The sequence below is a fragment of the Mustela erminea genome, chromosome 5, assembly GCF_009829155.1.
Source record: "Mustela erminea isolate mMusErm1 chromosome 5, mMusErm1.Pri, whole genome shotgun sequence".
Taxonomy (NCBI): Eukaryota; Metazoa; Chordata; class Mammalia; order Carnivora; family Mustelidae; genus Mustela; species Mustela erminea.
This window is the reverse complement of record NC_045618.1, coordinates 136,536,936-136,549,280: the sequence shown is the minus strand read 5'-3', so window position 1 is coordinate 136,549,280 and position 12,345 is coordinate 136,536,936.

The following is a 12,345-nucleotide window of genomic DNA, read 5'->3' as shown; positions in this document are numbered from 1 at the left end:
CATTGTCTATAAATTAATTCCCAACATTCAAACCCAAAGAATTATCTGTAGTGTGCTGATAATATAAAAAATATTCATGGCAGGAACCAATAGAGTGTGGACCCAGTGGAGAAGGTGATGCAGCTACACTTGTAGCTCCTGAAGGAAGAAAGGAATATATTGTGATTTCTTAGTGTAATACTGCAATAAACCTTGATCTACCCTAAGATGATCTGGTTTCCTCACACTATTTCCTTTTTAAGCCTATTGCATTCTAGGATTTCCTTTGATTGCCCCTCTCCTGGAACCTGATTATCTTCCTCTTTCTTAGATTCCTATTTCATTTTCCTGTAGTACATCCTTAAGCAGCTCTTTTAGGAGTGGTCTATAAGTGATAAATTAACTCAGCCCTTGAAAGGACTGAGGAAAAAAAAAAAGTAGTAAGTAAAAAGAGCAAACTAAGTAGTGGAAGTAAAAAAAAAAAAAATCTTTATTTTGCTCTCCCACTTAAATGCTAATTTGGCCAGCTATAAAATTCTAGACTCAAAATCATTGCCCCTCAGAAATTTTAAAGGCCACATTCCCTTGTGTTCTAGTATATTGTGTAACTGATAAGTGTGTTGCTGATATAATTCCCAACCTCTGATTTTTTTTTTTTTTCTTTTTGGAATCTTTTTAGGAGTTTTTTGTCTTCGGATTTGTGAAGTTTCTCCAAGATATGACTATCATTCATATGGATTAGCACTGGATGAGACCTTTCTATTTGAAGACATGAATCTTTCTTTAGCTCTGAGAGAACTACTTTCCTCTACTCTCAATCTGAAACTCCTGTTAGATGTATGTTGGCTCTTCTTTGTGGGTCATCTTGGTCTTTCAACTTTTCTCTTTTTGTCCTCTTGTTCTACATTCTGAAAGAGTCCTTTGACTTTTTCCTCTAGCCTTTCTGTTGACTTTTCCATTTTAAAATTTTATTTCTAACACTTACTGGTTTTTGGGTTTTTTTTTTAAGATTTTATTTTCAAGTAAACTCTATACCCAGTATGGGGTTCAAACTCATGGCCCTGAGATCAAGAGTAATGCTGTTCTGCCTGAGCCAGCCAGGGATTCTTTTTTTTTTAAAGAGTCATCTATTTATATTTTATAGATGCACGGTCTCCTCAAATTTCTCTGAGAATATTAATTTGAACTTTTTAAAAATTTCACTGCAGTTCCCTGAACAATTTCTGTTTCTCCTAGGGTGACTTCTTACTCACTTTGGCCCTGCTGGTTTGTGCAACTATCTTATGGCCCTTGGTTGTCTTTTGTGCTTTTGAAATATGAGAATACCAGATTAATTACTTGGGTTCTTTTCTGTCACCAGTCTCTTTCCAGAATGCAAATGCTGATTACATGATCTGTACAGGCAGGCTGACTATGTCAACTGACAGGCAGGAAGACTTCCACTCTTACACCCAGGCCAAAGTGAGTAAGGTTCTACTCTGGGATCCCCAACTATTGCCATCCGGGACAAGACTTGGTTTCCTTAGAAGATTCTGCTAGCCACCACCTAGGACAAACACTGCCAAAATGTGCACAAAGTGGAGAGAGGAGGAGTAGCTGACCCACAAATCCTTTCCACTCACTGTGTTCCATCAGTTACCTTGAACTTGTGCCTTTCTTCCTACTCCAGGTCTTCGTAGCCAATCATTTAAGTTGCTAGGATCATTTAAATGGAAGGCATCTCTTGTCCCCTGAAGCTTCTTGTGTGCTCAGAGCTGCAAATCCTTCTTCTCTGCTTTACTAATCAATAAAATCACATTAACTTCCTTCTTAGAGAAATTCACCAAAACTTGCCTCGCTAATATAGCCCTGCTCCTCCATCTCTCATTTCACTCATGGATTGATTTCCTCTTGTACTTCTTTACTATCATTGTAATGGGATTTCAGGAAGAAGGATTGGTAAACATGGGAGCTCTTTATCTGCCTCAAAATGAATGCCCCACTTGAGTCATTGGGATTTACTAAATGTCATGGGAAGCCACTGGAGGCTCTAAAAAGGAGCAATGTGAACCAATTTCCATTTTTCAAAGATCACCCTGGAAGCGCTATGGAGAAATATGGAGTTAGAGGTCATTGCAGTAATTGATACCTACTAACAACATGAGCTATCCAGTACAATATCTACTAGACTTCTGTGTCTTCTGAGCCCTTGGAAAGTGGCAAATACCACTGAAGAACATTTGGGGTATTATTTAATTTGAATTTGAAAACTTGATACTTGATTCAATTATTAGAGAATTTCGATCTTGGGGAACAACTTGGGTATTTCAATCTACTTTTTCAGCTAAACGTTTTATGAAATCTAAATAAAGATATAGTATTTTGGATGAAAACGAGCATCCAAACTGAATTGAAACTGTAACTGCCAAGAACAAAATTTAGTGCCTTAGTCTGTTCAGGCTGCTATAACAAAGTACCGCAGACACCGCAGACGTGGCGGGGCTTAAGTAACAGCCATTTCTTCCTCACAGTCATAGAGGCTGGGAAGTCCAATATCAATGCATAGGCAGATTTGGTGTCTGGTGAAAGCTCACTTCCTTGTTAATGGAGAGCTGATAGACTGCGTCCACACAGGGCAGAAGGGCTGTGGGAGCTGAGCTCTCTGGGATCTCTTCTATAAGGGCATGAATCCCATTCATGAGGGCTCCACCCTCATAAGCTAATCACCTCCCAGAGGCCCCACCTCCAAATACCATCTGATTAGGAGTCAGGATTTCAACATATGAATTTGTAGAAGGGGAATACAAGCCTTCAGTCCACTGCATTTAGTAAGAAAAAAGAATGCAAATACCTCATTAATACAATTTTTATATTGATTACATATTTGATATGACACAATTTTAGATATATTTGGTTTAAAAATACATTGTAAATATTAATTATATCCATTTCTTTTTAGTTCCTTTTTTGAAATTTTTTAAGATTTTATTTATTTGACACAGCACAGGAGGGGGAGCAACAGGCAGAGGGAGAGGGAAAATTAAAACACATCAAACTTTGTGGAATGCACCTAAAATTTTTTGCATTAAATGCATATATTAGAAAAGAAGAAGATACATGAAAAGATGCTGAACATCACTAATTATTGGGAAATGCACAATGAAAGGCATCTGGCTGACTCAGTTGGTAGAGCATGTGACTCTCTTTTTTTTAAAGATTTTATTTATTTATTTGACAGAGAGAGACACAGTGAGAGAGGGTACACAAGCAGGGGGGAGTGCGAGAGGGAGAAGCAGGCTTCCGGCTGATCAGGCTGCTCAATGGGGGGCTCCATCCCAAGACCCAGGGATCATGACCAGAGCTGAAGGCAGCTGCTTAACAACTGTGCCACCCAGGCCCCCCTAGCATGTGACTCTTGATCTGGGGGTCATAAGTTGGAGACCCACTTGAATATACTTAAAAATAAAATCTTAAAAAAAACCACAATGAGATATGTCCTCATACCTGTTAAAATAGCTATCAGCAAGACAAAAGAAAGAGTTGGTGAGGATATGGAGAAAGGGAACTCTTGTGCACATGGTTCAACACCATGGAAAAAAGTCTGGAGGTTCCTGAAAAACTAAAAGTACAACTACCACATGATCCAACAATGTTACTTCTGGGTATTTACCCAAGGGAAATGAAAACAGGAATTTGAAGAGGTATCTGAACTCCTGTTTATTGAAGCATTATTTACAATAGGCAAAATATGGGGAAAGAGGGTGCCTGGGTGGCTCAGTCAATTAGGCATCTGCCTTTGGCTCAGGTCATGATCCCGGGCTCCCTGTTCAGCAGGGAATCTGGTTCTTCCTCTCCCATCCCCCTTTCTCATGTGTGCTCTCTCACTCCTTCTCACAAATAAACAAATAATTTTTTTTTAAATTGCCTAGGATTATTCACTAAAAAATGTAAACAACCTAACCTAATTGTCTGTCAAAGAATGAATGGATAAAGTTGTGATACACACATGTACATACATACACACACGCACGCCTGTGTGTACACAATGGAATATTATTTAGCCATGAGGAAGCAGAAAATCCTGCCATTTGCTGCAACATGGATAGAGCTGGAGAATGTTATGCTCAGTGAGATAAGCCAGTCAGAGAAAGACAGATACTGTAAGATATCACTTATACCTGGAATCTAAAAAAGCTGAACTCATGAAAACAGAAGGTAGAATGAGGGTTACCAGAGCTGGGTAGGGAAAAAGGGGAGATGTTGATAAAGGGGATAAGCTCAAAACTAAAAGATAAATAAGTTCTGGAGATCTAATGCATTGTACAGAGATTACAGTCAACAATACTGTATTCCATACTTCAAAATTGCTAAAAGACTAAACGGTCTCACCATAAAAAAGAAGCAATCATTATGCAATATGATAGAGGTATTAGCTAAAGCTATGGTAGTGATCATACTGCAGTATATAAATGCATCAAATCAACATATTGTTCACGTTAATCTTATACAATGATGTAAATTAAAACTTAATTTTAAAAAAAGAAAAGAGGAAAAGTGTGATTAAACCTTTCATCTCTAACTGTGAAATAGAAGAGATTTTCCTCATTAGGGACTTTCTTTCCCTCTCTTGTAGACAGCAGATGAGACAGAATCCTGGAAAGGTGTTGGACTCCATGGTCCGACAAATTCAGGTTTCATTCCTGGCTCTGTTCTTTTTAAACTGTGTCACATTGGGCCACTCACATTCTCTCTCAGCCTCAGATTCCCCCCTTGCAAAACTGAGTTAATAATGCCTGCCATTCAGGACTGCCAAAAGGACTAACTATGCCTTTGGCACCTGAAGTGTCACGCAGTGGACATTCATACTCTTCACCAACAGGGAAGGGCCAGTTGTAGGTTAGGGGAACAGCAAATACTCAAAGGAGACTTAAAGAGAAGCTGCATGGGGAAAGTTGGAACCGTGACACTTAGGCTCAGCTATCACATCATTGGAGAAACTCAGATTACTGAATCAAGACATAGACCCCCAAGTCATGAGATAATTTCTACCCTTGCCCTTCTTTTTGTGAAGTATCTGTCTTAACACAGAATCCTTGATACTTTTCGTATGGTTTTCTCTAAATGGTTATCTTTTGGTTCCAGTGTTGTTGACATCTCACATAGTCTGCGAGACTCTCTTTTCTAAGAACTGCCCCTTCCCCAGCCACATGATGGTGGCAGCTATTATTATTATGATTTAACCATTCTACAGCATTGCTCTAAGCACAATATTAACTGTCTTCATCCACCAATAACTCTGTGAGGTAGGCATTGTTATTAACCCCATTTACAGATGAAGAAACTGAGGCTTAGAAAAATCAAGGAAGTTGCCGTGGATACACTCATGGTTCACAAACTTCCTAATCTCAGGATCTCCTTAAAAATTACTGAGAATTCTGGGGCACCTGGGTGGCTCAGTGGGTTAAAGCCTCTGTCTTTGGCTCAGGTCATGATATCAGGCTCCTGGGACTGAGCATCGCATTGGGCTCTCTGCTCAGCAGGGAGCCTGCTTCCCCTGCCCTCTGCCTGCCTCTGCCTATTTGTGATCTCTGTCAAATAAATAAATAAAATTAAAAAAAAATTACTGAGGATTCTAGTGTGCCTAGGCGGCTCAGTCGATTAAGCATCTGCCTTCAACTCAGATCATGATCGGCGAGGTCCTGGGACCGAGTCCTGCATCAGGCTCCCTGCTCAGCAGGGAAATTGCTCCTCCTTCTCCCTCTGCTGCTCCCCGTGCTTCTGCTCTCTCATTCATGCTCTCTCTCTCAAATAAATAAATAAAATCTTTTTTAAAAACAGTGTTTAGGGGAATTTTTGACTTTTCATGTTTTGTGGGCACTGCTTCTGGGACTCCGGGAAAGCTATACTTTAATTTTTACCAAGGTATGACTTCAAAACATGAGCTCCATTTCTGCTCAAAGCATACATTGTACATCTGCTTTATTAGCAAATAGCCTAAAAGAAACAATTCAAGGTAAAGATAAGAGTAAAAATCTCCCTAAGTTCCTTTCCCATCCCTCCAAAGCCTGTAACCTTGCACAAACTAAAAGTAAAAGATAAAGTTTATAATTTTCTGGAATGTCCTTCATCCTGATGACTTATAACTCTTGATGTAACAAAAAACATATAAAATCCTGTATTAAACATCTCTTCTGTGGAACACTCTCTTACTTGTAAAGATTATGTATCCTAGGAAGCTATCCTCACTTGGGCTCAAATAAAACTTTCTGCCTTTTATATATATATTTTTAGAAATTATAAAATGTTTGTTCATTTTGTGTCGACAATAGTGAAAAGAGTGGCATTCTTTTACTTTTTAAAAATCTCTTTAGGGGCGCCTGGGTGGCTCAGTGGGTTAAGCCTCTGCCTTCGGCCCAGGTCATGATCTCAGGGTCCTAGGATGGAGGCCCGCATCTGGGTCTCTGCTCAGCGGGGAGCCTGCTCCCCCCACCCCCCACCACCTGCCTCTGCCTACTTATGATCTCTCTCTCTCTCTCTATCCAATAAATAAAAAAATAAAATCTTAAAAAAAAATAAGTAAAATCTCTTTAATGTCTGACTTAATAGAAGATTAGGCCCCTGAATTCTCCCATCTGTTTTTGCATTCAACCTATTCTGATATCCCTTGTCATGCAGCCTCTGGAAAATTCCCCTGTACCCTCTTCAGAGAATGAGTGAAAAAGTCAAATATCTTAATATTATTATAAAAGTAATTTTTGTTTTTCATGAAAATAATTTTTACATTGCAAGACCCCAAGGGTCTTGGGGACTCCTAAATCCCCATAGTTTGAACACGCGGTTACATAATGAATCCCATAAGATCTGATTCAGTACAGTGTTATCCCATTTCCTGGCCTCAGTTGATCAGTTTTAAGATAGGTTCCTGACAAATACTAGGCGGAGGAACCCTTTTCCAAGGATGTTATGCTTGGGACCAGAAGGCTGGAATGCGAGACTGCATTAGGCAATGGAAGGTCCAACTTAGGAGCCATGTTTTGGTTTTGGGGGTTTTTTGTTTGTTCGTTTTCTAGCTGTGGAGAAAGCCCTTCCATCGAGAGTTAATAATGAAGCCAGGCCACTGAAAGAAGCAGAGATAAAGGACAGAAGGAAAGCTCAGCCGTATTCAAATCCCTGGTTCTGACTGTTTCTAAAGCTAAGAGTGTCTTGTCCTTGAATTTTGGGCCACTCTATTTTCTTTATGATGAATCCTGCTTTGGGCTTAAATTAGTGGGAGCTGGATTTCTATCACTTGCAACAAAAAGGGTCTTAATGAAGGCTGTATTAGTCACATCTTTTTTTTCTTCAGGTTTTCCCTTCTTTTCTCAATTAAAAAGAGGTAACAAGCGATGCTGAAGTAAGCTAAGAATAAGCTGGATAAGAGCCAACTCTGGAAGAACCATTCCCAATCTTAGAAGTTTAGACTGGAGGGGCGCCTGGGTGGTTCAGTCGTTAAGTGTCTGCCTTCGGCTCAGGTCATGATCCCAGGGTTCTGGGATCTAGCCCCACATCGGGCTCCCTGCTCAGCAGGAAGCTTGCTTCTCCCTTTCCCACTCCCCCAGCTTGTGTTTCCTCTCTTGCTGTGTCTCTTTCTATCAAACAAATAAATAAAATCTCTAAAAAAAAAAAAAAAAGTTTAGACTGGAATGCTGTTGATGTGAGAATCAAGTATTTTAGGTCTTCCTCTCTGACAAAAAACTTTAAATTACTTTTGACAGTGTCAGTAAATCTAACTCCAAATTCAGCCACATGATTAAGCTCCCTGCCACCTACCTCTACCCTAGGAGGTGGCACTTTTAGCTTCTCAAATTGCAGGTACAAACAATCTTCCTCTGTTTAATTTCTTCAAGTCACAAAAGACTAACACCGTTAAACCTCTACGATTTTCAATAAAGGGCTTAGTGGGCCCTGGATTCAATATATTCTCAGTGACCTACAATATGGGGCCTTCCTACTGTGGTTATATAAAAGGGCCTAATTAGAGCTATAGCCTCGAGATCAGGCTTTTTGATTTTGGAGCTCTATGTATACAATGAATGAGAAAGGCACACTTGCCCACTGACTCCTTTTTAATGTGATTTTTATAAATGTTCATGTTTTAAACAAACTGGTGTTAGGGTTCTAGAAAATTATATAATGAATTAAGACTGTACTACCTCAGGTCCAAATATCTTGACTTCTCTACTTTCTAGAAAAACACTTTTAATTGCTATTCAAGGACCGAGGGTCTTTGCAGGATGTGGTGTGTCTCTCTGGGTCTACTTGTGTCTGTCTTTCTAACTGCATGACCTCAAAGACAAAGAAAGACAAAGAAACTCAAATAAGCAAGGAGCAAAAGCAGAAGAGTTGCAAAAGGTGGGGGGGGGACATTCAGCATTATGCAATTAGTAACATCAGTGACATACTTTTGAATTGCCAGCACAATGCTGATGAGAGAGCCAACAAAAGCCTCCATCCATTATTGCAAAGAACCCTGAGAAAGAACTGCTCTATTCTTTTTTCAAAAAAAATTAAATGTGATGAATACTTTTTTCGTTTTCTTCTGCCACCTTTTCGTTTTTAAATTTGACATTTCTCTTCCTCTCCTGAACCACATGGAGAAATTCTTCAGTGGATTTCTGTTATGCTAGAGTGGAAAGACATTGGCAGTCGAAGCACCCAAAGATCAAAGGTCAGACCTCAGCGCTATCATTTACTAGCTGCAAAGTCTCAGACAAAGTTGGTATAATAATAGTTCTCTTAGAATGCTGACATAGAGATTAAATGAAATAGTATACGTATCAGTTGAGATGACTTTGAATGAATGTTACAAAAAAATATAATAATGAAATTGATTGGCTCACATAATTTCCAAGGCCAGAAGGAGAATTGTTTCAGGGAAAGCCTGATGAAGTATCTCTAATGATGTCACAAGGGTGTCAGTTTTTCTTAAGGTACAAGTTAATATTACCTTAAGACAGGCTTCCCTCTGGCAGCAAGATGGTTGCAAAGAGCTCCTGGGGCTATACACTTTTTCAGTCATGTTCAATGGAAGAGGGGAAGACTCTTCTAGCATATTCTGTGGAAGGAGAGATTTTCTCTTCCAGAAGTCCTAGCAAACATTTCACCACATCCTGGTTCCTGATGAGGTTACATACCTTCCTTGAACTAATCTTTCAAGTGAAGGGAATAGCTTTTGCTGAAAATTTTGAACCAGGCAACCAGGTATAAAATATGGGATTGATCCCACTCAGAACACTTGATGGGGAAAAATGAGGGGGTTATGAAGAAAAAGAAAGGTGGGAAATTGTCACACATGACAATGTGTGAGAATGTACTTTGAAGTAGGATGCTGAGTAAACGGGGGTGAAGTCCATCCCTGGGTTTCAGGAGGGAAACATATCCTTTCAAAGGATTAAGGATTGGCTTAACCCTTGCCAATTAGACCTTCAGAAAACTCCATAGCATCTTCAATACCTGAGATTGTATCACCATTACTCATCCTTGCTTTTCCATATAGTTTAGGGGTTTTGTATCTATAAATAAATGGTTTAGGTTTGCCTGTTCTTTTATAAATACATTGTTGTTCTATTTTTTAATTTTTAAAGGTTTATTAATTTATTTAAATAATCTCTACACCCAACATGGGGCTTGAACTCATGACCCCAAGATTAAAAGTCACTCACTCTTCTACCTGAGCCAGCTAGGTACCCCAAGCTTTCCCTATTTTTTAATTTTATAGAATTTAAGATACCACTATTTAACATCTCACCAAAAACAAATACCTTAACCAAATCAGGACCTAGGGCTAAGAGCCCATCAACTGAAATTTGAAATTTCAGCATTGTTAAAAAATGTTAAAAAAAAAAAAGTGCATCTTAGAAAGGATGGACTACAATAATACAAAAGATGGTATTATCTTGTATAATCACTTCTGTGTTTTGCTTCTTTGGCTTAACATCATGTTTGTAAAATTCATCCATGTTTTTTATAGGTTAATTTCATGTAATACATTAACATACCACATTTTTATCTCTGCTCTTATTTATGGATATTTACATTGTTACCAGTTTTGACTCATATGAACAATGCTGCTATGAACCTTCCTGTTCATATCTCTTGTGTACATGGGGATAAGTTTCTCTAAATACCAAATGTTAGAATGGCTGAGCCATAGAACAAGGCAATTTTCATCTTTCCTACATAACGTCAAACTGCTCTTCCTCGGGGTGGAGCAGTCAGTTGAGCATCTGACTCTTGGTTTTGACTCAGGCTGTATCTCAGGGGTGTGAGATTAGGCCCCACACCAGGCTCTACACTCAGCCCAGAGTCTGCTTGGGTTTCTCTCCCCCTCACCTTCAGCCCCTAACCCCGAACTCTTTCTCTCAAATAAATAGATCTTTTTAAAAAATATTTTGTTTATTTATTTGACAGAGAGAGATCACAAGTAGGCAGAGAGGCAGGGAGGAAGCAGGCTCCCTGCTGAGCAGAGAGCCTAATATGGGGCTCAATCCCAGGACCCTGAGATCATGACCTGAGCCGAGGCCTAACCCACTGAGCCACCCAGGTGCCCCTAAATAGATAAATCTTAAAAAAAAAAAAATGGTTCTTCCTATTCTCAGTCTCACCAGCAGTGTACAGAGTTCCTATTAATCTACATCCTCATCAGCACTTGAAATTGTTTTTTTCATTTTTACCAATCTGATGAGTCAGTAATTTTAGCTCTAAATTGTATTTCCTTTCACTAACATGAAGAGCACCTTCTTGTTTGTCTCATTTGGATTCCCCGTGTGTTCAAATCTTTGGTCCATTTTTTTAATTGAGATGCCTCCTTCTTATTGAATGTAGGAATTCTTTACATATTTTGGATATAAGCCTTTTGTTTTTATGTATTGTAAATATCTTTTCCCATCGGATGACTTGTCTTTTCACTGTCCTGATTGTCTACTTAATGAACCGAAATTCACATTTTAAATGCAGTTGCATTCATGTGCAGAGGAGGCAAAAATTTACCTCTACTTCCTTTTTGGCTGGGACTAAGATTTAAATCAACATAAACAGATTAACAAGAGAAAGGCATACAGATTTTTGCATCTACATGGGAGTTGCCCTAGGAAAGTAAAGGCCCTAGGAAAGTAAAGACCCAAAGATACAGTTGTAAACACCTATACACGAAGCTGGACAAAGAGTAGTAAATAGAGAAAATAGGACAAGACAAAGGATCTTGAGTCAGAGCCGTTAATTATAAAGTGACTAGGAAGATAAGGCTTAGTTGAACACGATATGTTTGTATACATTTCCCCTAATCTTCGTCTCTCGGAACTCTCTGTCTCTGGTGATAAAAATGTTTTCTTTCTTCCGGAGATAGGGAAGACATTTTTCACATCTTTCAAGGTACTAGCCCCTCGTCTGGGTACTTTGACATGTGTGTTTTCATTTCACTTAATATTTTAGACTCCAGGAGATTCAGAAAAACAGTTGGAAACAGAATCATTATAAGCAAAGCATAAGGAAAATAGAAGTTTCCTTTTTATCATGATTTCAAAAACCCAGGTACCTGGAGCACCTGGGTGGGTCAGTCAGTTAAGTGTCCAACTTTTAATTTCAGCTCAGCTCACGATCTCAGGGTCATGAGATTGAGTCCCGAGTCGGGCTCTACACTGAACGTGGAGCCTGCTTAGGATTCTCTCTCTTCCTCTCTCTTTGTCCCTCCCCTCACTTGTTCCCTCTTTCTCACTCTCTCAAAAAACAAACAAAAACCCAGCTTCCACACTGTATTCCAGAAAGGAGCCTAGGGAGAGGCTTTGGTGGATGATTATGTATGGTAGAAAAAGGAAGGAACAGAATAGAGTAGCAGAAAACAGAATACACAGTTAATGCAAGGAATGACTCAAGTCTACAGCATCGGTGTCCAGGTGGATCTGGTGGATGGGGTCCCATTTGCTAATGGAGGGAGCAGAAGAAGGAACAGAACATAAATTCAGGATTCTTGATTCCAAGGGACAGAATCTAACTGTTTTTACGCACTCCCAACCAGTTTAAGATTTTAAAGGGTGGGGGAGGGGGGAGTAAGGGCAACTTAATGCTCACAAACACAAGAAAACTGGCGTGGATTGGTTTAGGGCACAGCCATGCCCGAAAGTTCAAATGATGCCCTGGCTTCCCCTTCTACAAGCTCTCTGTTTCTGCTTGCAGTCTTCAGTCCTACTGCTCTTGGCTTTCTTCTCAGAGCTGAAGAAGAAAATCTACATTGTCTCCTAAAGTCATAAACCCAGAGAAATAGATTAAGAGGAAACAAATCCTAGGATAGCCTGGCAGAAATTTCCAGAAATGACTTTGATTGGCCTGGTTTGTGTCAGATGGCCACCCAGA